The sequence below is a fragment of the Scyliorhinus torazame genome, chromosome 4 (genome assembly GCF_047496885.1).
Source record: "Scyliorhinus torazame isolate Kashiwa2021f chromosome 4, sScyTor2.1, whole genome shotgun sequence".
NCBI lineage: Eukaryota > Metazoa > Chordata > Chondrichthyes > Carcharhiniformes > Scyliorhinidae > Scyliorhinus > Scyliorhinus torazame.
This window is the reverse complement of record NC_092710.1, coordinates 203,846,943-203,871,642: the sequence shown is the minus strand read 5'-3', so window position 1 is coordinate 203,871,642 and position 24,700 is coordinate 203,846,943. Positions and strand designations below refer to the sequence as shown.

The following is a 24,700-nucleotide window of genomic DNA, read 5'->3' as shown; positions in this document are numbered from 1 at the left end:
CCGATTCGCGGGCGGGCCTGTGCCATGGGGGCACTCTATTCCTCCACGCCAGCTGGTGTACCAGTCCGCGCATGGCCTGCGCGGAGATGAACCCCCTTGCGCATGCGCTGGGATGACACCAGCACACGCTGACGCTCCCGCGCATGCGCCAACTCGCGCCGGGCCAGCGCGGCGCAAACCACTCCGGTGCCGGCCTCGCCCCTGAATGTTGCAGAGTATTCCGCACCTTCGGGGTGGCCCGACGCCAGAGTGGTTCACGCCACTCCTTCGCGCTGGACTTGCCCGCCCCGCCGGTTTCCGAAGAATCCCGCCCAGTATGTTTTGAAGAAGCAGTTAGATATCGCACTTGGGGTGAAGGGGATCAGAGGTGGTGGGATCAGCCTATTGAGTTGGATGATCAGCCATGATCATGATAATAATAATCTTTATTGTCACAAGTAGGCCGACATTAACACTGCAATGAAGTTACTATGAAAATCCCCTTAATGGTGAAGCAGGCTCGAAGGGCCGAATGGCCCTCCTCCTGCTCCTATTTTTTATGTTTTGATGAATCCACCACCCTCATAACATCATGGGACAGAGTTCCGATAATTAGCATTCGCTGCAAATAAAATGTCCTTTTTCACATTTCATCTGCATTTCTTGCCCGAAATGTTAAACCTGTTTGTCCTCGTCCTTGACCCATCAACTAAAGGGGGCAGCTGTTTCTTTGGCTACCACTACCAGAAACCCACAATGCTCAAAAAAAATCTACATTTCTCTTTTCCTCTTCAGAAATATCAATAAGGATTAATGCTACAAAAATAACAATTGTTTCAGATGCTTATATTACATGGCTAGCATGGGAAACACGTATAAGAGGCAAAATGTAAAATTATGTAGTATTTTAAATTTTGGTCAAAGGGATTTAGTTGGTACAAAATGAAATAGTTTGCAACAAATATATTTTTTAGCAATTGTAGAAATACAGTAAGCCTCTTACTGAAGTTTACTGTTGTAAAAACTTACTAAAAAACTTTGAGCAGTTGTTTCACTCACGTTGACAGCGCAACTCCTGACATACTGAAGGATCATGTCAGTCAGTTTCCACTCATTAAAAGATAAACAGAAAATCCAGTGGAGGGGATGGCGGAGGTCATGCGGATCCTTCGGGAGTTTGGGGACTTTTTGGGGTATAAACTCAACGTAGGGAAGAGTGAGCTCTTTGTGGTGCATTCAGGGCACCAGGGAAGGGGGATAGACGAGCTGCCGCTGAAGAAGGCAGAAAGGAGCTTTCGGTACCTCGGGATCCAAGTAGCTAATCCAACAAGCTCAATTTGACGCGGTTGGTGGAGCAGATGGAGGAGGATTTTAAAAGATGGGATATGCTGCCACTCTCACTCGCGGGTAGGGTGCAGTCGGTCAAAATGACGGTCCTACCGAGGTTCCTCGGTGTGTTCCAGTGCCTTCCCATTTTGATCCCAAGGCCTTTTTCAAACGGGTATGCAGGAGCATCATGGGATTTGTGTGGGCGAATAAAACCCCGAGGGTGAAGAGAGTGTTTCTGGACCGTAGCAGGGACAGGGGGGGGCAGGCGCTGCCAAAATTGTGTGGCTATTATTGGGCTGCCAATGTGGCGATGATCCGTAAGTGGGTTATGGAGGGAGAGGGGGCGGCGTGGAAGAGGTTAGAGATGGCATCCTGTGTGGGCACCAGCCTGAGGGCGCTGGTGACGGCACCGCTGCCGCTCTCGCCGACAAGGTACACCACGAGTCTGGTGGTGGCGGCGACGCTGAAGATCTGGGGGCAGTGGAGGCGACACAAGGGCGAGGTGGGAGCCTCGATTTGTTCACCAATTTGGGAGAATCATCGGTTCGTCCTGGGAAGGATGGATGGGGGGTTTCGGAGCTGGCATCGGGCAGGGATTAGAAGAATGGGGGACCTGTTCATCGATGGGATGTTTGCGAGCCAAGGGGCGCTGGAGGAGAAGTTTGGGCTACCCCCGGGAAACGCTTTCAGGTACATGCAAGTGAGGGCGTTTGTGAGGCGGCAGGTGAGGGAATTCCTGCTGCTTTCGGCACGTGAGATTCAGGACAGGGTGATTTCGGGTGTATGGGTTGGAGAAGGCAAGGTTTCGGCGATTTACCAGTAGCTGAAGGAAGAGGAGGAGGCGTCGGTGGAGGAGTTAAAGGGCAAGTGGGAGGAGGCGCTTGGGGAGGAGATAGATGTGGGTCTGTGGGCTGATGCCCTGAGTAGGGTTAATTCTTCCTCCTCTTGCGCCTGAACTGCCTAATACAGTTCAAAGTTACTCACCGAGCGCATATGACAGGGAGAGGTTGAGTTGGTTCTTTGGGGTGGAGGACAGATGTAGGAGGTGCTCGGGGTGCCCGGCAAATCACGTCCATATGTTCTGATCATGCCCGGCGCTGGATGGGTTTTGGAGGGGTGTTGCGATGACTATGTCCAAGGTGGTGAACGCCCGGGTCAAGCCGAGCTGGGGATTGGCATTATTTGGGGTATCGGACGAGCCGGGAGTGCAGGAGGCAAAAGAGGCCAGTATTCTGGCCTTTGCATCCCTGGTAGCCCGGCGGAGGATTTTGCTACTATGGAAAGATGCAAAGTCCCCTAGTGTGGAAGCTTGGATCAATGACATGGCAGGGTTCATTAAGCTGGAGGGGATAAAGTTTGCCTTTCGAGGGTCTGTGCAAGGGTTCTCCAGGCGGTGGCAACCGTTCCTAGACGCGGAGCGTTAGGAGGAGGTCAGCAGCAGCAGCCCAGGGTCGGGGCGAGGGAGGGGGGGTTTCTTTTAGGGTGGCGTTTGGGTGAAGGTGGTTTATTTCCCCTATTTTGTGCTTTTAAATGTTATATGGGGGGTTATTGTATATGGGGGAAATCCAATGTGTAATTTCTGATTGTTGTGTTTTTGCTTACTTTTTCTTGTTGGGGGGGGGGGGGGTTTCTTGAAAATTTGAATAAATATATTGTTATAACCTGCCTACTTACCATTGGCTGGGGACTAATGACTGTCCCACAATCCTGTGGGAGTATGAGCTTTCCCCAATGAGGGGGGGCGGAGAAACCACTAGTAAACTCCTGGTATTAATAAAGCTGGCCAGTTCAGGAACCAGCAGGAAGCAGTATGTAGCAAGGGAAGTTACTGCTACTGTTATGTATATATGTTATAGTAATAAATGTTATTACTTTGTATCCTTAAAACTCGTGCTGGATTCTTCGTGGCCCTTACAAAATATATATATATTTTTTAAAAGATAGACAGAAGATAATAGATTGGGAGTGCAATTTTCTTGTACACATTCCTGGTTAGTGGTAGGTGAGGTCAAAGCAAAATTGCCTTCTCCAATTCGCAGTGAGAGAAGATAAAGTTTTTGATCGTATGTGTTTATGTCAGTTGTTCAGTTACCATCAGGGCACCAGCTGACATGTACAAACCGGTTTTACAGGTAAGCTGTCACCCCACGAATTACTGGACGGAAACAGTGAATATAATTTTGAAACTATGCATATTACTCTGTAAAACTATGTAAATTATGCCATTTTGGTGACATGGAATAACACAAAAACCTACTTAAACTTGCAAAACAATTTTATCATTTGGAAATAATTATTCAAGTTTGGACAACTCTGATTGAGGCTGTCACCGGTTATTTAAAAGCAAACAGATGCAGACAGGTTTCCTCTTAGAATTCCTACAGTGCAGGAGGAGGCCATTTCGTCCATCGAGTCTGCACTGACCCTCTGAAAGAGCACTCTACCTAGACCCACTCCCCCAATCAATCCTCATAACCCAGTAACCCCACCTAAACCCTTCTAACCTTGGTTGCCTTAGTTCTCCATCAGCAAGTAACCACACAAATGCTCATCTTCACACTGCTGAAGCAGTTACTGAGTTGCAAAGCCACTATTACTGCAATCTTGTAATGAGAATAATGCAAAGGCACAGGTAATGAGTGTGGTAATGACTATCCTTCTTGACAATTTGCACTGATGACCACCTAGGTTCAAAGGACAACTCGATAATCAGGTGTGGGATCAGAATGCCTGCACATGTATTATTGGTCAAGAAACGCTCAGAAACACCTCGGAAAGCCATGAGGAAATATGTTCACTTGAAGACAGCAAGCAAAGAAATGCAGAATCGTGGATTCCCACGGTGCAGAAGGAGGCCATTCAGCCCATCTAATCTGCACCGATCCTTGGAAACAGTACCGTACCTAGGCCCATGTCCCATCCTACCCCTGCAGCCCAGTAGCCCCACCTAACCTTTTGGACACTAAAGGGCAACTTAGTATAACCAATCCACCCAACCTGCTCATCTTTGGACTGTGGAAGGAAACAGGAGCCACCCGGAGGAAATCCACGCAGACACGGAGAGAATGTGCAAGCTCCACCCAGACAGCCACCTGAAGCCGGATTTGAACCTGAGTCCCTGGCGCTGATAGGCAGCAGTGCTAACCACTGTGCCAACCAAAGTGCCGACAGAGGTATAATTGTCAATGGAGTATCCTGTAACTTACATCAGTAAATTTAAGAAGTTAAAAGCCTGTCACATCTATGTTTGATACTGGATTATGAGCAAGTTCACAAGGTAATGCAACATAGTTGTAGTTTTATGTCTGGCCAAGTGGGTTAGAAGGCCAAAGCACAGATTTCCTTAATCCCTGCTGCTCATTGTCTATGTTGAAATCAAAGAACATCTCATCCAGCACAGACTATCAGACACATCAAAAATATGTGGTTTCATGCATGACACAACTTTGGCTAGTTCCCAGAGGTTCCCGGCAGTGTATGAATGCAGTTTGATGGTTATCTTGTATCTTGGCTTGCTTATTTTTTTGTTCACTCAGCTGTGACTCACCTCACAGAAAAAAGCAGGACTCTTTGCTCAAACCCAGCCTCAACATCTCTTCCTCTTGTTGAGCTCCAGATTGAAATGTTTCAGCGTAGAATGACCAGCAGGTAGAGTGCAGAGCATTCCTTTCCTGAACATTCCTCCATCTGGTCACAAGTCACAACCGATGTTGCATCAACTCTCCTGCTCATTTCTGTTCACATCAAAAAACAGTGCCAGTGCGCAGTGCAACAAATCTTCAACTTCAGTGGAATACTCTTTCTTACCATCCAATGTGTACATGCTGCTCCATGGGCCAGATGGGTCCACTGCAAAGATTGAAGGCTCAGCAAAATAGATGAATGTGTGCAAGTGCACCGTTCGGGCAAGGCAAGTTATTATGTTACCTGGCCATTCTGTACAATATATTGTAGAAGGAGGCAATGATAAATTAATGCGACTGGCTCCCAAAAGAAAACATTGGGCCCCAAAATTGCATTCAAGAATTTCAGGAAGATGGGAAAGATCCTGAGCCTTAAATCAAGAATACATGGAAACGGTCATGATGATTGACAATCTTCTTGGCTGATTTCTTAAAATCAAAAATGAAGAACAGCAGTTGAAGAATATCTGCACAACCTCATGACCCCTTCTCCAAAGCAAGGCTAACAATGGAGTGTTCCACTGAACAACAGCCAGACACCTATTTGTTGTATTTAAAGGACAGTCACCAGAAAAACTTTCTGAAGTGTCCTTTAACAGATACTGATCAAAAGATGGCTGATCCTGTGAAAGGACAACTTTCTGGAAAATTCCTCTGTGGTTTGTCTGGACAGATCTCCCGAGGCGCCATGGAATTTCACATCCAAAGGAGGTGTCAAGGCCTCAATCAGAGACACTTGGAAGAAAAGACACTTTGGGGGGAGCACAGTGGTTAGCACAGTTATTTCACAGCTCCATGGTCCCAAGTTCAATTCCAGGCTTGGAGCACTGTCTGTTCGGAGTCTGCACGTTCTCCCCATGTCTGCATGGGTTTCCTTCGGGTGCTCCAGTTTCCTCCCACAGTCCAAAGACAATTAGGTGGATTGGCCATGATAAATTGCCCTTCGTGTCCAAAAATGTTAGTTGGAGTTAGTGGGTTACAGTGATAGGGTGGAGGCATGCGCTTATGTAAGGTGCTCTTTCCAAACGGGCTGGTGCAGATCCGATGGGCCGAATAGCCTCCTTTGGCACTGTAAATTGTATTGGATGGAAAATGCAAAAAGCTGGACTAATCTCCTGGGTCTGAGAGGACAATGGAGACTGTTTCATACATCCGTCAGACATCCATAAACACCTATCCCCTGTTGATTTCTCTCTCAGAATGTGTGGAAAGTTCTGAGATGAATGCAAGACATGTGTATTTCCCCATTCGGAAATACACAGGGTTGAAAAGCTGCCTGGTGACCAGAGTGACAGACGCAGAAAAACAAAAAAACAAGACCTCTCTCTCTCTTGCCGGAGGCAGGTTGTCCAGCAGAAATAGATTTTTCAGTTAACCCTGCAGAGACAACCAGATCATCTCTCCCTCTGGAGAAAAGACAACAAGTGTCTTCAATAGACTGTAAAACCAACATGGGCAGCTCCAAACTCTAAGCGTAGAGCCATCTATGCCTCATGGAAGGACTGATTTGTGTATTATTTTAAACTTTTATTCCGGTGTGTTTGTTGCATCTTTATTATTTTTCCTTGTGTTTTAGTAACTAATAAACTTACTTTGGGGACAATTTTCAGCCCACATTTGCCATCAGAGAGAATGGCGACACAAGCGAAAAATCCAGAGAGAAAGAGGAAATGTAGTTCACTCCAGCGAGATTGCGTTTCTCCATTTTCCACAGTGATGTCACAAGGTCCATGCCCACAAAGGGCGAGAATCTCATTTTAATAGATTTGAATAAATGTTAATATTACCCGGCACTTCCACCATATGATACCCCCCGCACTGAATATTCAAACCTTGCCAAAGAAACATTGTCAGCGAGGTTTACAACAGCTTTTTAAAAATGAGATTCAGCTGAGGGGATCCCTTCATGGTTGCAAAGGTAAGAATAACCCCTGTGGAGGTGGGGGGGGGGGGGGGCGGGGAGACATCTGCTCCGGGGGGGGGGGGGGGGGGGGGGGGGGCGGCGGGTGGTGACATGGCACAGCCTCCTGACACAGGTTGACATTGTGCCAGACTGTGCCAAGAGACACTGCTCATACGCCCTTGTAGGATCTTCATAGGGGAAGGTTCCAGTTCTGCATGATCAGGAGGGGAATGGGGGAGTGGGAATTGGGCAGTGAGGGGGGATCTTGCAGGCCCTGGAGAGAGGACACAAGTGGGGGAACATTAAGCTGATCGCAGGTAAGGGAGAGAGTCAGCAGCCAGGGAAATGGAATTAGGAGCGGGCCCAAAAACAATGCATTCACTCTCGCAATATTTAATTGGGAGGAAATTCCTACTCATTCAGGACTGCGGTTTCAATCAATGATGAAGCAACTCTGAGCATCCTCATCACCCCCAGAATCCACACCTTCTGGTCTGCATCCACCCTGATTATTTTGTACCATTGGATAATACTTCCCCAACTTCCCTCACACACTCTCCAGCACCAAAGTTTTAATGCTATGTTTGTCCAATCTCCATGATACTCCCTCTCCTGTAAACCTATTCAAGAGCTCGCTGACAGCTTAATTCCCAAGTCTCGTGTGCTTTTCCACCAATTATCTTCGTATCCGCACCCTTAAATTAGAGGTTTACAAACTTGAGCCTCTCTGGTACATGACTGCTTCATTATTCATTGCTAAATCTGGTGGGAACACTGGAGCTAAATTAAATCCTCCAAGAGTAATAATAATATGTTTAATCTTGTTTAATATCAGCTTTGACAATGAGTCACCTGGACTCAAAATGTCAGCTCTTTTCTCTCCCTACGGGTGCTGCCAGACCTGCAGAGATTTTCCAGCATTTTCTCTCTTCGGTTAATAATATTTGTTATCGGAGTGTCAAATTACAGAGATAAAAGGGAATGCTGGGCTAAACCATTATTTAGGAAGGGGATATTAGTGTAGTCTCCTTCTCCTCCAGTTAACGGAGTAATTCTCCACCAGCATCATGACTGGATGTGGCAGGACTACAGATTTTGAGATTTTGATCTGACCCATTGGTTGTGGAATTGCTTAGTTCTATTTGTAACATGCTGTATTCTCTGTTTAGTTGGTTTGTGGTCATTTGTTATTATATCACCAGGTTGACACCTTTTGGGCGGGTTTCTCCGTCCTGCCGCACCAGCACGCCGTCGGAATTCCCTGTTTTGCCGGCTGGTCAATGATATTTCCAATCGTGGGTAAGCCCAACGCCGCCAGGAAACCCCCGGGCTGCTGGCAAAATGGAGAATTCCGACAGTGGAGAATTCAGACCCTAGTTGTTGGGTATGCCTTTGCTGATACTGAGAAAGAGTTTGTGGAAACCAGGGCTTCTCAGATTGGAAAAAGTTTGCATATCATATACCAGCAGAGTTAATGGGCTGGATTCTCCGCCCCACCCTGCCACATTTCTGCCTTGACCCGCCGGTGGGATTCTCCGTTATGCCGGCCAGTCAATGGGGTTTCCCATTGTGGGGCAGCCCCATGCCGTCGGGAAGCCCTGGGCGCCAGCAAAACGGAGAATCCCGCTGGCAGAGCATCCCGCCCAATGCCTTTTCCACTTTTGTTCAGGAAAAAAACAGTAAAGCTTGGAAGTGACTGATACTGGCTGAACTGGTCTTACATATCTGAGAATGGAACTTCAGGCATGCTGATATTTTTGGAGGAAATAAAGAAAGTAATGGTACACTTAATGGAAGAAGAGGCGTACATGTAAGGTGTCGATAACAAATATAAGGGGACGGGATTCTCCGTTTCGGAGATGTAGGGCTGGACTCTTCCGCCCTGCCAGCCGCAAGAACGCCACGGGCAAGACGCCGACGATGGGGAAATCCATTGACTTCAGGCAGGATCTCCGGTTGGCGTGCGGACGCGGCTGGAGAATCCCACCCAACGTGTTGATGCCAACACAGAATTCGTGGACTTTCACAACAGCAAAACTGGCGCCGCACCTGGAACAATTCTGTTAAGGGGCTAGCACTGGCACCAGGCGGAACACAATCGATTCTTATGAGAAACGGTGCCCGATTTGCCGGTTTTGGGATTGCCACTCAGGAGGCTGCCAAGCTGCAGCCACATATACACACTAAACTGCCCACACACACCATCTCAGCAAACAAGATGGCAACGAGGAGAGCGGCACCAAGTTTCACGACCGCCAAGCTGAAGACCCACTTGGATGCCATGGAGGAGTGGAGGATAACCCTGTTCACCGGCCCGGGTAGGAAGCTGCCAGCAGCCGCCATTCACTGTGCCTGGGTGCGGGCGGCAGAGGTGGTCAGCGCCATGGGGAACATGGTTCAGTACAAAAACTGCACAACCTCCTGACGGCGACCAAGGTGAGTAGGCAGCACTCTGCCACTGGCACCAACCCCCATCCCACACACGCGTAACCCTACCCCCCCCCACCACTCCCCATCTGGGGGGTGGGTGAACCCCCACCCTGCACCACATGCCAGCACCCATACCGGCTGCCATGGCCGGGTGCCCTGGCCACTGAGGCCACCAACTACCCACCCCCTGGGCTGTATGCGTCGGACTGTCTAATGCTGTTGTTTTCTGCCCCCCATCAGGAGAAGGCCGCGCACAACCGCCAGCATGTGACACACCAAACCACACCACCCTTACCTCCACACCAACCCCACACAACCTTCACCCCCACACTGCATCACATCCCACACTCACTACCCCCTCTTCCCCTCCCCCATCCCCACACTCACTAACCCCCCCCCCCCCCCGCAGCCTGTGGTCTAATCATACATCTTGTCTTGTGCCTTACAGGACCTGCTGGTTATCGGGCGGGTCCATCTTCGCTTCCCCCGTCCCCAGCCAGTGTCACAGCCGGAGCCCCCCCATGACCCGAGCAGTGATGAGGACGCAGCTCGGACACCAGCCCTCCGCCTGAGACTTAGGAGACCCTGGAGCTCGAGTCGCTGACAGTGATTTTCCATCACTGCTGTCTCCAACACCCTTCACCATCCCATAGACACTCAGCTTGGCTGGGCACTTGGTGAGGAGGCTCCTGGGACACTATCTGGTGCTCACAACATATCTGACCTGTTACAGCAGATGGCGGTAGGAACAACCGAGGGGGTGGACGGTGGGTGGGTGGGCTGACCCCAGGGACTAGCTGCTGTCCAGAATGGTTTTGAGCTTCTGGAACGGACAGTCCCATCAATCATGGACTACATGAGTGGTTGTTGGCAAGCATCTGGTATTGCAGGTGCACTTGGAGGAGTCCAGCTGCGTGCAGCAGCAGGAGGTGGTAGCGACGATGCGTGCCAACACCGCACGGGTGGCGTCCGTGGTGGAGGCATTGGGGAGGCATCAGTTTCGGCTATGGATCAACATGTCCAAGGCCTGACGTATTCTGTGCAGGCGCTAGCCGTGATCTAAGGCATGGATGCCGACTCACAGGCAAACATGTGCCAGAACCACCTGGACATCGCAGCGGCGCTCCCGTGCATGGTCGAGTCACAGTAGGCCATGGCTGAGAATCGGTAGCATTCCCCAGGCACTGGCCGACATGGCGCAGGAGAGGGAGGTGGCGCAGTCACTGGCTGATGTGACACAGGCCCAGAAGGTGGTGGTACTGTCATGTGAGAGTACCCTTTAAGAAATGAGTGTCTATAAAATGTACCTTTAAGAAATGGAGCTGCTCATGTTACTGGAGTGATGTCAGAGTGTGGGTGGAGCTGAGCTCCACTTCTGGTTTTTAGTTTCAGTTTCAGAAAAGCTTGGGTGTGTGTGAGCTACACTCACCTTATTATCTCCCATCAGATCATCTTTACCTTTACCACTTGAGAATTTCTCATGTCCCCAGTTTCTATCCCTCACAGGCTGAAACTGATGTTGAAAACCAAGCTTTGATTTATGAACTAATTCATAATCATCTACCATTTCTGCTGCTAATCTCGCAGTTTTAACCCGCTGCTCTTCCACATGAGTTCTCACTACATCAGGAATTGAATTTTTAAACTCCACCAAAAGTATAATTTCTCTGAGAGCTTCATACGTTTGGTTTATTTTCAAAGCCCTCATCCACCTATCAAAATTACTCTGTTTGAGCCTTTCAAACTCCATGTATGTTTGACCAAATTCTTTCTTTAAATTTCTAAACCTTTGTCTGGAGGCTTCAGGCACTAGTTCATTTGCACCTAAGATGGATTTTTTTCACCTCCTCATACATCCCAGATACCTCCTCCGGTAGTGACGCAAACACTTCACTAGCTCTACCTACCAGCTTTGTTTGAATCAATAATACCCACATGTCCTGTGGCCATTTCATTTGTTTAGCTACCTTCTCAAATGAAATGAAAAAAGCTTCCACTTCCTTCTCATCAAACCTTGGCAATGCTTGGACATATTTAAATAGATCCCCACCAAGCCTTCAACTTTGACGCTCTTTCTCACTATCCTCATCACTATCATCCAACTGTACGTTTCTCTTTACGTCTGCCAATTTGATCGCAGGTAAGGGAGAGAGTCAGCAGCCAGGGAAATGGAATTAGGAGCGGGCCCAAAAACAATGCATTCACTCTCGCAATATTTAATTGGGAGGAAATTCCTACTCATTCAGGACTGCGGTTTCAATCAATGATGAAGCAACTCTGAGCATCCTCATCACCCCCAGAATCCACACCTTCTGGTCTGCATCCACCCTGATTATTTTGTACCATTGGATAATACTTCCCCAACTTCCCTCACACACTCTCCAGCACCAAAGTTTTAATGCTATGTTTGTCCAATCTCCATGATACTCCCTCTCCTGTAAACCTATTCAAGAGCTCGCTGACAGCTTAATTCCCAAGTCTCGTGTGCTTTTCCACCAATTATCTTCGTATCCGCACCCTTAAATTAGAGGTTTACAAACTTGAGCCTCTCTGGTACATGACTGCTTCATTATTCATTGCTAAATCTGGTGGGAACACTGGAGCTAAATTAAATCCTCCAAGAGTAATAATAATATGTTTAATCTTGTTTAATATCAGCTTTGACAATGAGTCACCTGGACTCAAAATGTCAGCTCTTTTCTCTCCCTACGGGTGCTGCCAGACCTGCAGAGATTTTCCAGCATTTTCTCTCTTCGGTTAATAATATTTGTTATCGGAGTGTCAAATTACAGAGATAAAAGGGAATGCTGGGCTAAACCATTATTTAGGAAGGGGATATTAGTGTAGTCTCCTTCTCCTCCAGTTAACGGAGTAATTCTCCACCAGCATCATGACTGGATGTGGCAGGACTACAGATTTTGAGATTTTGATCTGACCCATTGGTTGTGGAATTGCTTAGTTCTATTTGTAACATGCTGTATTCTCTGTTTAGTTGGTTTGTGGTCATTTGTTATTATATCACCAGGTTGACACCTTTTGGGCGGGTTTCTCCGTCCTGCCGCACCAGCACGCCGTCGGAATTCCCTGTTTTGCCGGCTGGTCAATGATATTTCCAATCGTGGGTAAGCCCAACGCCGCCAGGAAACCCCCGGGCTGCTGGCAAAATGGAGAATTCCGACAGTGGAGAATTCAGACCCTAGTTGTTGGGTATGCCTTTGCTGATACTGAGAAAGAGTTTGTGGAAACCAGGGCTTCTCAGATTGGAAAAAGTTTGCATATCATATACCAGCAGAGTTAATGGGCTGGATTCTCCGCCCCACCCTGCCACATTTCTGCCTTGACCCGCCGGTGGGATTCTCCGTTATGCCGGCCAGTCAATGGGGTTTCCCATTGTGGGGCAGCCCCATGCCGTCGGGAAGCCCTGGGCGCCAGCAAAACGGAGAATCCCGCTGGCAGAGCATCCCGCCCAATGCCTTTTCCACTTTTGTTCAGGAAAAAAACAGTAAAGCTTGGAAGTGACTGATACTGGCTGAACTGGTCTTACATATCTGAGAATGGAACTTCAGGCATGCTGATATTTTTGGAGGAAATAAAGAAAGTAATGGTACACTTAATGGAAGAAGAGGCGTACATGTAAGGTGTCGATAACAAATATAAGGGGACGGGATTCTCCGTTTCGGAGATGTAGGGCTGGACTCTTCCGCCCTGCCAGCCGCAAGAACGCCACGGGCAAGACGCCGACGATGGGGAAATCCATTGACTTCAGGCAGGATCTCCGGTTGGCGTGCGGACGCGGCTGGAGAATCCCACCCAACGTGTTGATGCCAACACAGAATTCGTGGACTTTCACAACAGCAAAACTGGCGCCGCACCTGGAACAATTCTGTTAAGGGGCTAGCACTGGCACCAGGTGGAACACAATCGATTCTTATGAGAAACGGTGCCCGATTTGCCGGTTTTGGGATTGCCACTCAGGAGGCTGCCAAGCTGCAGCCACATATACACACTAAACTGCCCACACACACCATCTCAGCAAACAAGATGGCAACGAGGAGAGCGGCACCAAGTTTCACGACCGCCAAGCTGAAGACCCACTTGGATGCCATGGAGGAGTGGAGGATAACCCTGTTCACCGGCCCGGGTAGGAAGCTGCCAGCAGCCGCCATTCACTGTGCCTGGGTGCGGGCGGCAGAGGTGGTCAGCGCCATGGGGAACATGGTTCAGTACAAAAACTGCACAACCTCCTGACGGCGACCAGGGTGAGTAGGCAGCACTCTGCCACTGGCACCAACCCCCATCCCACACACGCGTAACCCTACCCCCCCCCACCACTCCCCATCTGGGGGGTGGGTGAACCCCCACCCTGCACCACATGCCAGCACCCATACCGGCTGCCATGGCCGGGTGCCCTGGCCACTGAGGCCACCAACTACCCACCCCCTGGGCTGTATGCGTCGGACTGTCTAATGCTGTTGTTTTCTGCCCCCCATCAGGAGAAGGCCGCGCACAACCGCCAGCATGTGACACACCAAACCACACCACCCTTACCTCCACACCAACCCCACACAACCTTCACCCCCACACTGCATCACATCCCACACTCACTACCCCCTCTTCCCCTCCCCCATCCCCACACTCACTAACCCCCCCCCCCCCCCCGCAGCCTGTGGTCTAATCATACATCTTGTCTTGTGCCTTACAGGACCTGCTGGTTATCGGGCGGGTCCATCTTCGCTTCCCCCGTCCCCAGCCAGTGTCACAGCCAGAGCCCCCCCATGACCCGAGCAGTGATGAGGACGCAGCTCGGACACCAGCCCTCCGCCTGAGACTTAGGAGACCCTGGAGCTCGAGTCGCTGACAGTGATTTTCCATCACTGCTGTCTCCAACACCCTTCACCATCCCATAGACACTCAGCTTGGCTGGGCACTTGGTGAGGAGGCTCCTGGGACACTATCTGGTGCTCACAACATATCTGACCTGTTACAGCAGATGGCGGTAGGAACAACCGAGGGGGTGGACGGTGGGTGGGTGGGCTGACCCCAGGGACTAGCTGCTGTCCAGAATGGTTTTGAGCTTCTGGAACGGACAGTCCCATCAATCATGGACTACATGAGTGGTTGTTGGCAAGCATCTGGTATTGCAGGTGCACTTGGAGGAGTCCAGCTGCGTGCAGCAGCAGGAGGTGGTAGCGACGATGCGTGCCAACACCGCACGGGTGGCGTCCGTGGTGGAGGCATTGGGGAGGCATCAGTTTCGGCTATGGATCAACATGTCCAAGGCCTGACGTATTCTGTGCAGGCGCTAGCCGTGATCTAAGGCATGGATGCCGACTCACAGGCAAACATGTGCCAGAACCACCTGGACATCGCAGCGGCGCTCCCGTGCATGGTCGAGTCACAGTAGGCCATGGCTGAGAATCGGTAGCATTCCCCAGGCACTGGCCGACATGGCGCAGGAGAGGGAGGTGGCGCAGTCACTGGCTGATGTGACACAGGCCCAGAAGGTGGTGGTACTGTCATGTGAGAGTACCCTTTAAGAAATGAGTGTCTAAAAAATGTACCTTTAAGAAATGGAGCTGCTCATGTTACTGGAGTGATGTCAGAGTGTGGGTGGAGCTGAGCTCCACTTCTGGTTTTTAGTTTCAGTTTCAGAAAAGCTTGGGTGTGTGTGAGCTACACTCACCTTATTATCTCCCATCAGATCATCTTTACCTTTACCACTTGAGAATTTCTCATGTCCCCAGTTTCTATCCCTCACAGGCTGAAACTGATGTTGAAAACCAAGCTTTGATTTATGAACTAATTCATAATCATCTACCATTTCTGCTGCTAATCTCGCAGTTTTAACCCGCTGCTCTTCCACATGAGTTCTCACTACATCAGGAATTGAATTTTTAAACTCCACCAGAAGTATAATTTCTCTGAGAGCTTCATACGTTTGGTTTATTTTCAAAGCCCTCATCCACCTATCAAAATTACTCTGTTTGAGCCTTTCAAACTCCATGTATGTTTGACCAAATTCTTTCTTTAAATTTCTAAACCTTTGTCTGGAGGCTTCAGGCACTAGTTCATATGCACCTAAGATGGATTTTTTTCACCTCCTCATACATCCCAGATACCTCCTCCGGTAGTGACGCAAACACTTCACTAGCTCTACCTACCAGCTTTGTTTGAATCAATAATACCCACATGTCCTGTGGCCATTTCATTTGTTTAGCTACCTTCTCAAATGAAATGAAAAAAGCTTCCACTTCCTTCTCATCAAACCTTGGCAATGCTTGGACATATTTAAATAGATCCCCACCAAGCCTTCAACTTTGACGCTCTTTCTCACTATCCTCATCACTATCATCCAACTGTACGTTTCTCTTTACGTCTGCCAATTTTAACTGACTGTTATGTTTCATGGCCATTTTCTGAAATTCAAACTCTTTATCTTTTTCCCTGATCTGTATCTCCCTTTCTCTTTCTTTTTGTTCTGCTAGGGCTATTCTTTCTTTTCTCCTTTCTTCTCTCTCCTTTTCCTTTTCCTCTCTCTCTCTTTCGTATTCAAACTGCTTTAATTCTTTCACATGTTCCATTTGTTTAATTTGCAACTGAATTTTTGCCATTTCCAATGAGTCAAACTGTATCTCAGGCAACTTTAAATGCTTAGCCACCGCCATAATTACTTCATCTTTTTGCATTTTGTCAGGTAATGATAACTGCAATGTTTTTGCCAAATCTAACAGTCTGCTTTTAGTCTCTGTCCGTAAGGCACTGCGTGTGACCGTCTCCACCCCCAAAAACCTCTGAGCCTCTGAAAGAGCCATTGTCCACAATATACTCCCCACTTAAACTAAAATACCACACCTGAAAAGCAACCACAATATGCTCACCCCTCACTGTCTTTAAATTCACTAAGCCAATCCAATAGATAGACTTTGATCCTGGACGACCCCCCAATTGTTATGGGCCAGAGTTTAGAGAATCCCAAAGTGTATCATGGAGTTCACCTGACCCACAACTTTGAATAGATTGTGGTATGAGGAGCACACGGCTTACTCTACAGGTATGGTACAGCAGAAAATGGACCAGCGGTGTTTAAAACAAAACAATGTTTATTCTATGACCTCAAGTTAACCTTTCTAAACAAACAATGAACAGCTTAGCAACCAGTAAATCAAATACACCCCCCATAGAATACAACACTAAATAACCTTTATGCTGTCCTTTTTACCATCCAAAAGACTTCAAACCTTCAAACAGATGCACATTAAATTTATATTCAATACTGAGACCTTTTTACAATTCTGAGTTCTCCAAATGATCCATAGATAGTCTTTGGATGGCATAGATTAGCAGCAGTGCAGCTCACAGACACACCCAAGCTTTTCTCAAACTGAAGCTAAAAAAACAGAAGTGGAGCTCAGCTCCACCCACACTCTGACATCATTCCAGTAACATGAGCAGCTCCATTTCTTAAAGGTACATTTCTTAAACACTCATTTCTTAAAGGGTACTCTCACATGACAGTACAGTCGATGGGGGATGTGGCGTAATCCCAGGTGGAGATGGTCCACTCCCTGTGCTCCATGGCTGCGAGCATGTGGACCCTTGTTGAGATGGCAGAGGGCTTCCAGAACTGGCAGTGTCAGGTGGCGAGGGAGCCTCGAGGGATAGTTCTGCCTGCACCCCCATCCCATAAAGTAGCCCAGCAGCCATCGGTCACCCCAAGAGAGGAGGGGATGATGGGGCCTGTGACGGTGATTCCTGCAGGGGAGGTGCTGGAACGTCGCAGCACCTTGAACACCCTCCCCTCCTGTCCCTGGTTCATCTGGTGGGCACCGGGAAAAACAGGGCAGCACCACGCCACCTAGGACACCCGAGCAGCAGCCGGGTTCATCTAGGCCAGGTCGCCCCAGAATACACCCGCCAATGGGGACCCAGGTCACAGGGCAGGAATCACAGCAGGCCACCTCCCCTCCTGCTGTACCATCTGGGGAACTACCTAGACATACTGTTAGGTCCCGTAAGGTCAGAAAGTTAGACAGCACTTAAGTTGACACGCGTGCAGGGCACAGCTTCGTTATGGGGCTAGGGCACATATCTGTAAATATTTGTATACATTAAACACCTGTTACCACTTATACAATCTGTCTCAATGCTCTGCCAGACGGGTATGGGGGATGGGCTGGGCTGGGCTAGGCTGGCCAGAGGAGGGGGGTGGGAAATGGGTGGACTTTGTGGGTGGCCTAGACTCCCCACCCCACAGCTCGCCCTGCATAGCTCCCCCCCCCTACCCCCCAAGGTGCCCGAACCCCCCCCCCCCCCCACTCCCAGGTGCCCGACCCCACCACAGTCACCCCAGGGAATCAATGGGATTGTGTGCTCGCATGCAAGGGTATCCCAAGTGTACAGTGGAAAGTGCTACCGTGGGCGGGAGTCAGACATTGTCAGACAATGTGGAGCACCAGAACTCATCACAGAGCGGGTTGTCATCAGTCTCCATCCCATGGGTCAAATTCGCTGTTACTGCCAACCCAAGACCTACACCCCATGGTACAGCAGGTATGTATCATGGAGGGAGTTGCAGGCAAGGGAGGGGGGTGAGGGGGTGTAGGGGTGGGATGCGGTGTCCGTACCCCTGGACAGATCGTGCCCCCCCCCCCAGTTGGTGAACCTGAAGCCGGTCCGAGCATCCCGTGCGCATTGGCCCTGGCGCACAAGTCGAGCGGCCTCCCGTGCCTGCCTGGGCCCATGTCCTGCCCATCCTCCCCCTCCCCTGCATCCTTCTCATCAGATGAGGCCTGGTGCCCCACCTCTTCCTCCTGCACATCGCACCTCTATTGCATGATGTTGTCGAGGACGCAGCAAGTCACCATTATGCAGGTGATGACCCTCTCAGCATCATTCTGGTGAGCCCTCCAGAGTGGTCCAGGCACCTGAATCGCATCTTCAGGAGGCTGAAGCACCGCTCCATCATGCTCCTGGTTGCTGTATGGGCATTATTGTAGCAGAGCAGGCAGGGGCCAGAGAAGGCATTGGCAGCAGCGTTAACAGAGACTCGGTGCGGCAGCCCATGGCAGGGGCCTGCACCACATCCTGAGGACCCGGCCGCCCATAAGGCTAGGGAGGGACGCAGAGGGCAGGCCGGCGATGGGCCAAGGTGTACAGGCATTGTTAGTCTCTCAAACAAACGTTACCATGAACTAGTTGGGCCGACCAAGGTCCAATTCCATTCTGTAAACCTCTATGATTCTATGACTATGATTCCCATGGGTAGGCGTGCCATGTCATAGGTGGGTGTTACTGCCGAGCATCAGACTTGAGGCCTGGACACTATGCCTGAACTCCTGAAATATCTACATCACAGATGCAGCAGCCAACATTCAAACACCCAGGAGTCCGGCTGCAGCACCAGGGACATCCCCGGGACCAGAGGTTGTGGGTGTGTATGTGGACCTGGGAAGGAACCAGAACCTGTTCCAGGTAACGTTACCAGCGGCTGTTTGGAGTCTGGTCCCCAGGGGCCCATGCTGCGGCCAGGGGTGCATAAGCAGGGTGGATTGGATGGCACCCTGAGGGATGGCAGGGGATGTGAGGGTGGGACGGCATGGGGGTCCCAAGTGTCCCCGGGTGGAAGCCATAACGATTGTCGGTCTCTCAACCTCTCCAATTACTTACAGATATCACATTATGGGTGACATTATGGACCCCACAGAAGCTGCCATGCTGGTGGTGTTGGCAGTGCAGGCAGGGGCCAGAGAAGGCAGCGGCAGTAGCATTGACAGAGGCTCGGTGCACCAGCCCATGGCAAAGGGCCTGCACAAAATCCTGAGGACCCAAACGCCCACCAGGCCAGGGAATGATGCAGAGGCGAGGCTGGCGATAGCCCACGGTGTACAGGCACCGCTGGTCTTTCAAACAGATGTTGGACAGCATGTGCCACAGGAGGCTCCGCCTCAACAAGGAGACAGTGCGGCATGGATACCATGTCCTGTGGACTTGACATCACGGGGAGGAGACACCCACTCACGGTGGCTGTAAATGTCAACGCACCACTGAACATCTTTGCTTCAGGATAATTCCAGGGCTCAAGCCAGAGCTTGTGTGGCATATCTCAGCCATCAGCCCACAAGTTCATCCGTTAAGTCACAGATGCCCTGGTGCCTGGACAGCCAACTATATAAACTTTGACCTGGACCAAGCCCAACAAGATGCCCGTGCTGCAGGGTTACCCACCATCGGCGGGATGCTCCAGGTCCAGGGGGTAATAGATGGTACGCATGCCATCTTGCAAGCATCGGGTGGTCCGGGAGAGCCCTTCATCAACAGGAAGGTGTTCCACTCCCTGAATGTCCAACTTGTGCACGACCGCCATCTTGGGAGATGAGGAGTACCCGCTGAGGTCGTGGCTAATGTCGCCATTATGGAGGCCAGAGACCAATGCATAACCCGATATAATGAAGCCCATGTAGTCACTGGGGCTGTCATTGAACAGTGCTTTGGACTCCTCAAAATGTGGGTCCGATGCCTTGACCGCTTTGGCAGTATACCTGCCGGAGGATTGTCCATTTTGTGGTAGTCTGCTGTGCCCTCCACAACCTGCCACAGCAGCAGGGCAACGTGCTGGAGGTGAAGGAGAAGGAAATGCGGCCTCGTCGATGTGGAGGACAAGGGGGAGCCTGACTAGGAGGGGCTGGAGGGCAAGCACGGATGAACCTGTAGAACTAGCCAGAGGGTGGCAGCGAGCATCCTGCATGCCGGAGGACTAGGGAGACCCTCATCTCATAGGATGGGGTTTCGTGTGCCATCTCTTCCCCCTCTCCCAATCTCACCCCCACCCGTTCCGCCTCACACTCGCCACTGTCTCCTCCCCCCAACCCCTCCCCCCAGCCATCCACCCGTAGCCTCCCCCTCCCCTACGAAATCGCCCTGTTCCACCCTTCCAGCAGAGTCCAGAGTGATGAGCCTGTATTGCACTGTGGTAATGTCACCGGGTCAATATACAAGGCAGGAGGATGATGATAACCCGCGGTGAGCTGAGCTCTGGTGCTCCTCAATCCAGAGCTGCTAACCTTTCCCAACATAAATCAGCATTCAGATACCAAAGATCAGTATTCTGGCAGCAAAATCCAGATTTTCATTTCAAAGGAAAAATGCCCACCAATCTGAAGTATAGCTTTACACCTAAAACACAAATTGAAATGCAAATCCAATGCTTCAGATATGCACATCATCATGAGTGGGTGTTTTCAAATTAAGTTTCAAACATTCAGTAAATCTAAGAATGAAAAATGTGAACAAACATTTGCCTTTTTACATGAAGTTCAAAATTGTCCTGAACGCTTGATTAACTTAATTGAATTTTTACAAAACACTGCAGACAGACAACAGGAATCCAGTGCTTCTTTTTCTTTCAAAAAATATTTTCATATTCCACAAGGAAGTGGAATCAAGAGTGGAGGATTAGCTTCCTTTTCTTTCCTTCTCTGCCACCTCCCGGCCTCATCATGAAGACATTGGGATTCAAAGAGTGACACAGCTTTTGGACAGCCTGTTACCATTTTGAATGATTGGTAGCAATCCTCCCAGTCATTAAGGTCACTGCTGCCGCATTTCATGGCGAGTTTGAATGTCTTTGAAGAATTTCCTTTGTCGTCCCCTGGAACGTTGGTATTGTTTAGAGGGGACCTAGCAGGGAGATGATTTTCGGCTATCCAGATATAGTGTCCAATCAATCAAAAGCACAATTTGCAGTTTTGCCTGAATGATTGTGGAGTTGACCTCAAGAAGGATGCAGACATTTATTTGATGGGCGTCCAATTGAATCAGGAGGAGATAGCGAAGGGAGTGCTGATGGAATCTCTCTAGTACATTTGTGTGTTGCTGATGCACAGTCGAGACTCATGGTGGTAACGGCAATTGCTCTGTATACTAGAGCTTTTGTTGATTCCCTGTTGTCAAACACTCACTGCCATAATTTGTAGCAGGCTAAGCTAGCACAGCTGATCTTTTTTATTTTATTTGTTCACAGGATGTGGACATCCCTAGCTATGCCAGTATTTATTTCCAATCCTTAATTGCACCTCAGAAGGTGGTGTTGAGCTGGCTTGAACTGCTGCAGTCCATGTGGTGTAGGTCCACCAACAGTGCTGTTAGGGAGGGAGTTCCAGTGTTTTTACCCAGAAACAGTGAAGCAACGGTGATGCAGTTGCACGTCAGGATGGCCTGTGGCTAGGAGGGTAACCTTCAGTGTTCCCTTGCACCTGCTAACTTTACCCTTCTTGGTGGTAGAGGTTGCAGGTTTGGTAGGTACTGATGAAGGAGCCTTTAGTGAATTGCTGCAGTGCATCTTGTAGCTGGTGCGCACTACTGCCAATATGTATTGGTGGAGTGAATGCTTAAGCTGGTGCCAACCTTAGTCCTGGATGGTGTCAAGCTCGCGTCTTCTTGGAGTTGCACTCATACGGGCAAGTGCAGAGTATTCCATCACACCCTTGAATACTTGTGCCTTGTAGGTGGTAGACAAGTTCTGTGGAGTCAGGAGGTGAGGTGCTTACCTCAAAATTTGGAGCCACAGACCTGCTCTTGTAGCGACAATATTTATATGATTAGTCCAGTACAATTTCTGGACAATGCTAACCCCCTTGCAAAGCCCCAGGATATTGCTAGTGGTGTGTTCAGCGATGATAATGCCATTTAATATGATGGGGAGATGATTAGATTCACTCTTGCTAGAAATGGCCATTGCCTAATACCTGTGGGGTGCAAGTGTTACTTGCAGTTAGCAACCCAAACTTGGCTTTTGTACAAGTGTTGCTGTATTTGAACATGGACGCTTCAGTGTTTGAGGCATCACAAATAGTGCTGAACAGGGAAGATCATTGATGAAGCAGTTGAAGAGCCAATGTTGGATTTCTTCGTCATTGGTGGTCTTTTGAGAGAAGTGCTTTCCATGATATGGGAAGTGCTCAACATATTCTCGAGTCTCGCCTCATCATTTATGGGAGGTGGAAAATTTAACTGACCGCTCTGAGTTGAGAAGAGGAGTTTTGTTTTGCCAACAGTCAAGGGCAGGCTGAGTTTTTGGATGCAGAATTGAGATCGAGAGCAACTTTCAGTCAAACTGCAGATGATGCATGTTTATGATGGTCAGTATAACTTTGGCATGGAAGCAACTGAGTTTCAAGATTTTTCCACCTAGACGGTATTTCATGCTGACATAGGGGCAGTACGGTGGTGCAGTGGTTAGCACTGATGCCTCATGGCGCCGAGGACCCGGGCTCGATCCCGGCCCCGGGTCACTGTCCGTGTGGAGTTTGCATATCCCCCCCCCCCCCCTGTCCGCGAAGGTCTCACCCCCACAACACAAAGATGTGCAGAATAGGTGAATTGCACACGCTAAATTGCCCCTTAATTGGAAAAAAAGAATTGAATACTCTAAATTAATTTTTAAAAATTGATGCCGACATTGGAAGGCAAAGTGATCTTTGAGGAGGTGAATAAATACTGCTATTGGGTGGATGTAAATAATTTAGGAACTATCACACAGCCTTGCTTGACCTTAGGTTTGGATTTGGAAGGGGTCAGATCTGTGTGGTTCACCATGTAGTGGGTCTTTCTGAGAATTCTATCTTTTGATATTTTCCTCCAATGTCTCAATCTAAAAATGTAAACTTTTCTCTAAAAAGCTATTTCTGCCCACAATGTTATGGTTCGAGCAAGGGAGTGGTAGCATGATTGCTACACAGCGCCAGGAACCCGGGTTCAATTCCCAGCATGGGTCACTGTCTGTGCGGAGTCTGCACGTTCTCCCCGTGTCTGTGTGAGTTTCCCGCGGGTGCTCCGGTTTCCTCCCACATGTCCCCAAAGGCATACTTGTTCAGTGAATTGAACATGCTGAATTCTCCCTCCGTGTACTGAACAGTTGCTGTAGTGTGGGGTCTAGGAGATTTTCACAGTAACTTCATTGCAGTGTTAATGTAAGCCTACCTTATGACACTAATAAAGATTATTATGGTGTCCACTTCTTTATAACATTGAAGAGACTCTAGAATATTTTTAAGAGTACCCAATAAATTAACGAACTACTACAGTAGTTATAAGACAACCATTAATATCAGACTGGGACCCAGGTTCGATTCCGGCCAATGGTTATTGTCCGTGTAGAGATTGCACATTCTCCCCGGCCCTGCGTGGGTCTCACCCCCACAACCCAAAGATGTGGATTGGACATTCTAAATTGCCGTTTCATTTTTAAAATCAATGCCAAACTGCGGTTGTGCACCAAACGGTCGCATTCAAGATTCACATCAGCACCAGTCCAAAGTTCAGCTGCTATTTTTTGATTCACGCTCACCTGAACTCGCTTTATAGCGATGGGAAAGTCACAGCAGAACTTAAGTCTGCAGCCATAATAGTTAAAGAACTTTGAAGAAGATATGATTCCTTCAAAATTTTCTATTATTTTCTGATATAAAAAGAGCCTGAATATTTCGCAGGAGGAAGCATTACCTTGTTGCTACAGTAATGGTAAACTACAGACCACAAAGTTAAACATTACATACAAAGGTAATCTTCCACGTACCTCAATGTCAATATGAAAATATGTGAGCAATAATTTATGTTTTCATGAAAAAAATGTTTCAACATTTCTCACTTTTGAAGCGCGAACTCTTTCTTACCTTTTCTTCGAGAAGCAGCTGATTCTGGTAAATCACTGACCATCAGCTTTTGCTCGGTGTGAAGATCGCTGGAAGGATTCGAGTTGGGCTAAATAGGGTAAAAATACTTCCTTGTCTGGTCGTGTCGCCGACTTCAGGTACCCGCCCACCAGGCACAGGACAAACTGCTGCAAAAATCAGTCAGTTCCTTGAAGTAGACGCCGCGCGCGAAGGCGGGTGTGGGTGAGGGGCAGGTGCACAGGTGCAGACATTAGCGGTGTGCCAAACCGAACCACCGATTCACGACTGAGGCTTATGAGTGTGAACGGAGGTCGTCACGTTCCCGTCTTTTCATAGATGTCCCTGTTTGACAAATACAGCAGAAATACGTTTTATAGTGAGGCAGTTAAACATAAAAGAGTTATTTTTGTTTTCCATTGATGAACATGATTATGCTGCTGGATTCACACCGGAGGCCCCCGAATCCGGAGGAGGTGCAGCAGAAGGAGGGCAGCAAACGCCTGAAGTGGATGTGAGGAGAAAGGCAATTAAATCCTTGCCGCACGTGAGTGTTCAGAAACAGAACATCATACCTGAACCTTGCTGCATTTGCACAGGAATACCATCACTTACATATGACACCTGTTGGAATGCGATTGGAGCCCAACACTAGATTATGACTGGCAGTCACCTTGATTATAAATGTTTATAGCAGTGGCTCCTTCCAA

General features: G+C 48.9%; 1 protein-coding gene across 1 annotated transcript in view; it reads right to left on the bottom strand.

Annotated features, from left to right (window-relative positions):
- The window catches only part of LOC140410702 (adhesion G-protein coupled receptor F1-like), a 540,253-nt gene extending 516,105 nt beyond the window's left edge, over window positions 1-24,148 (bottom strand). Inside the window, exon 1 of the mRNA XM_072499141.1 lies at window positions 23,994-24,148. The gene's annotated coding sequence lies outside the window, so the exon portion shown is untranslated. The remainder of the gene's footprint in view (window positions 1-23,993) is intronic.
- Between the last annotated feature and the right edge of the window lie 552 nt (window positions 24,149-24,700).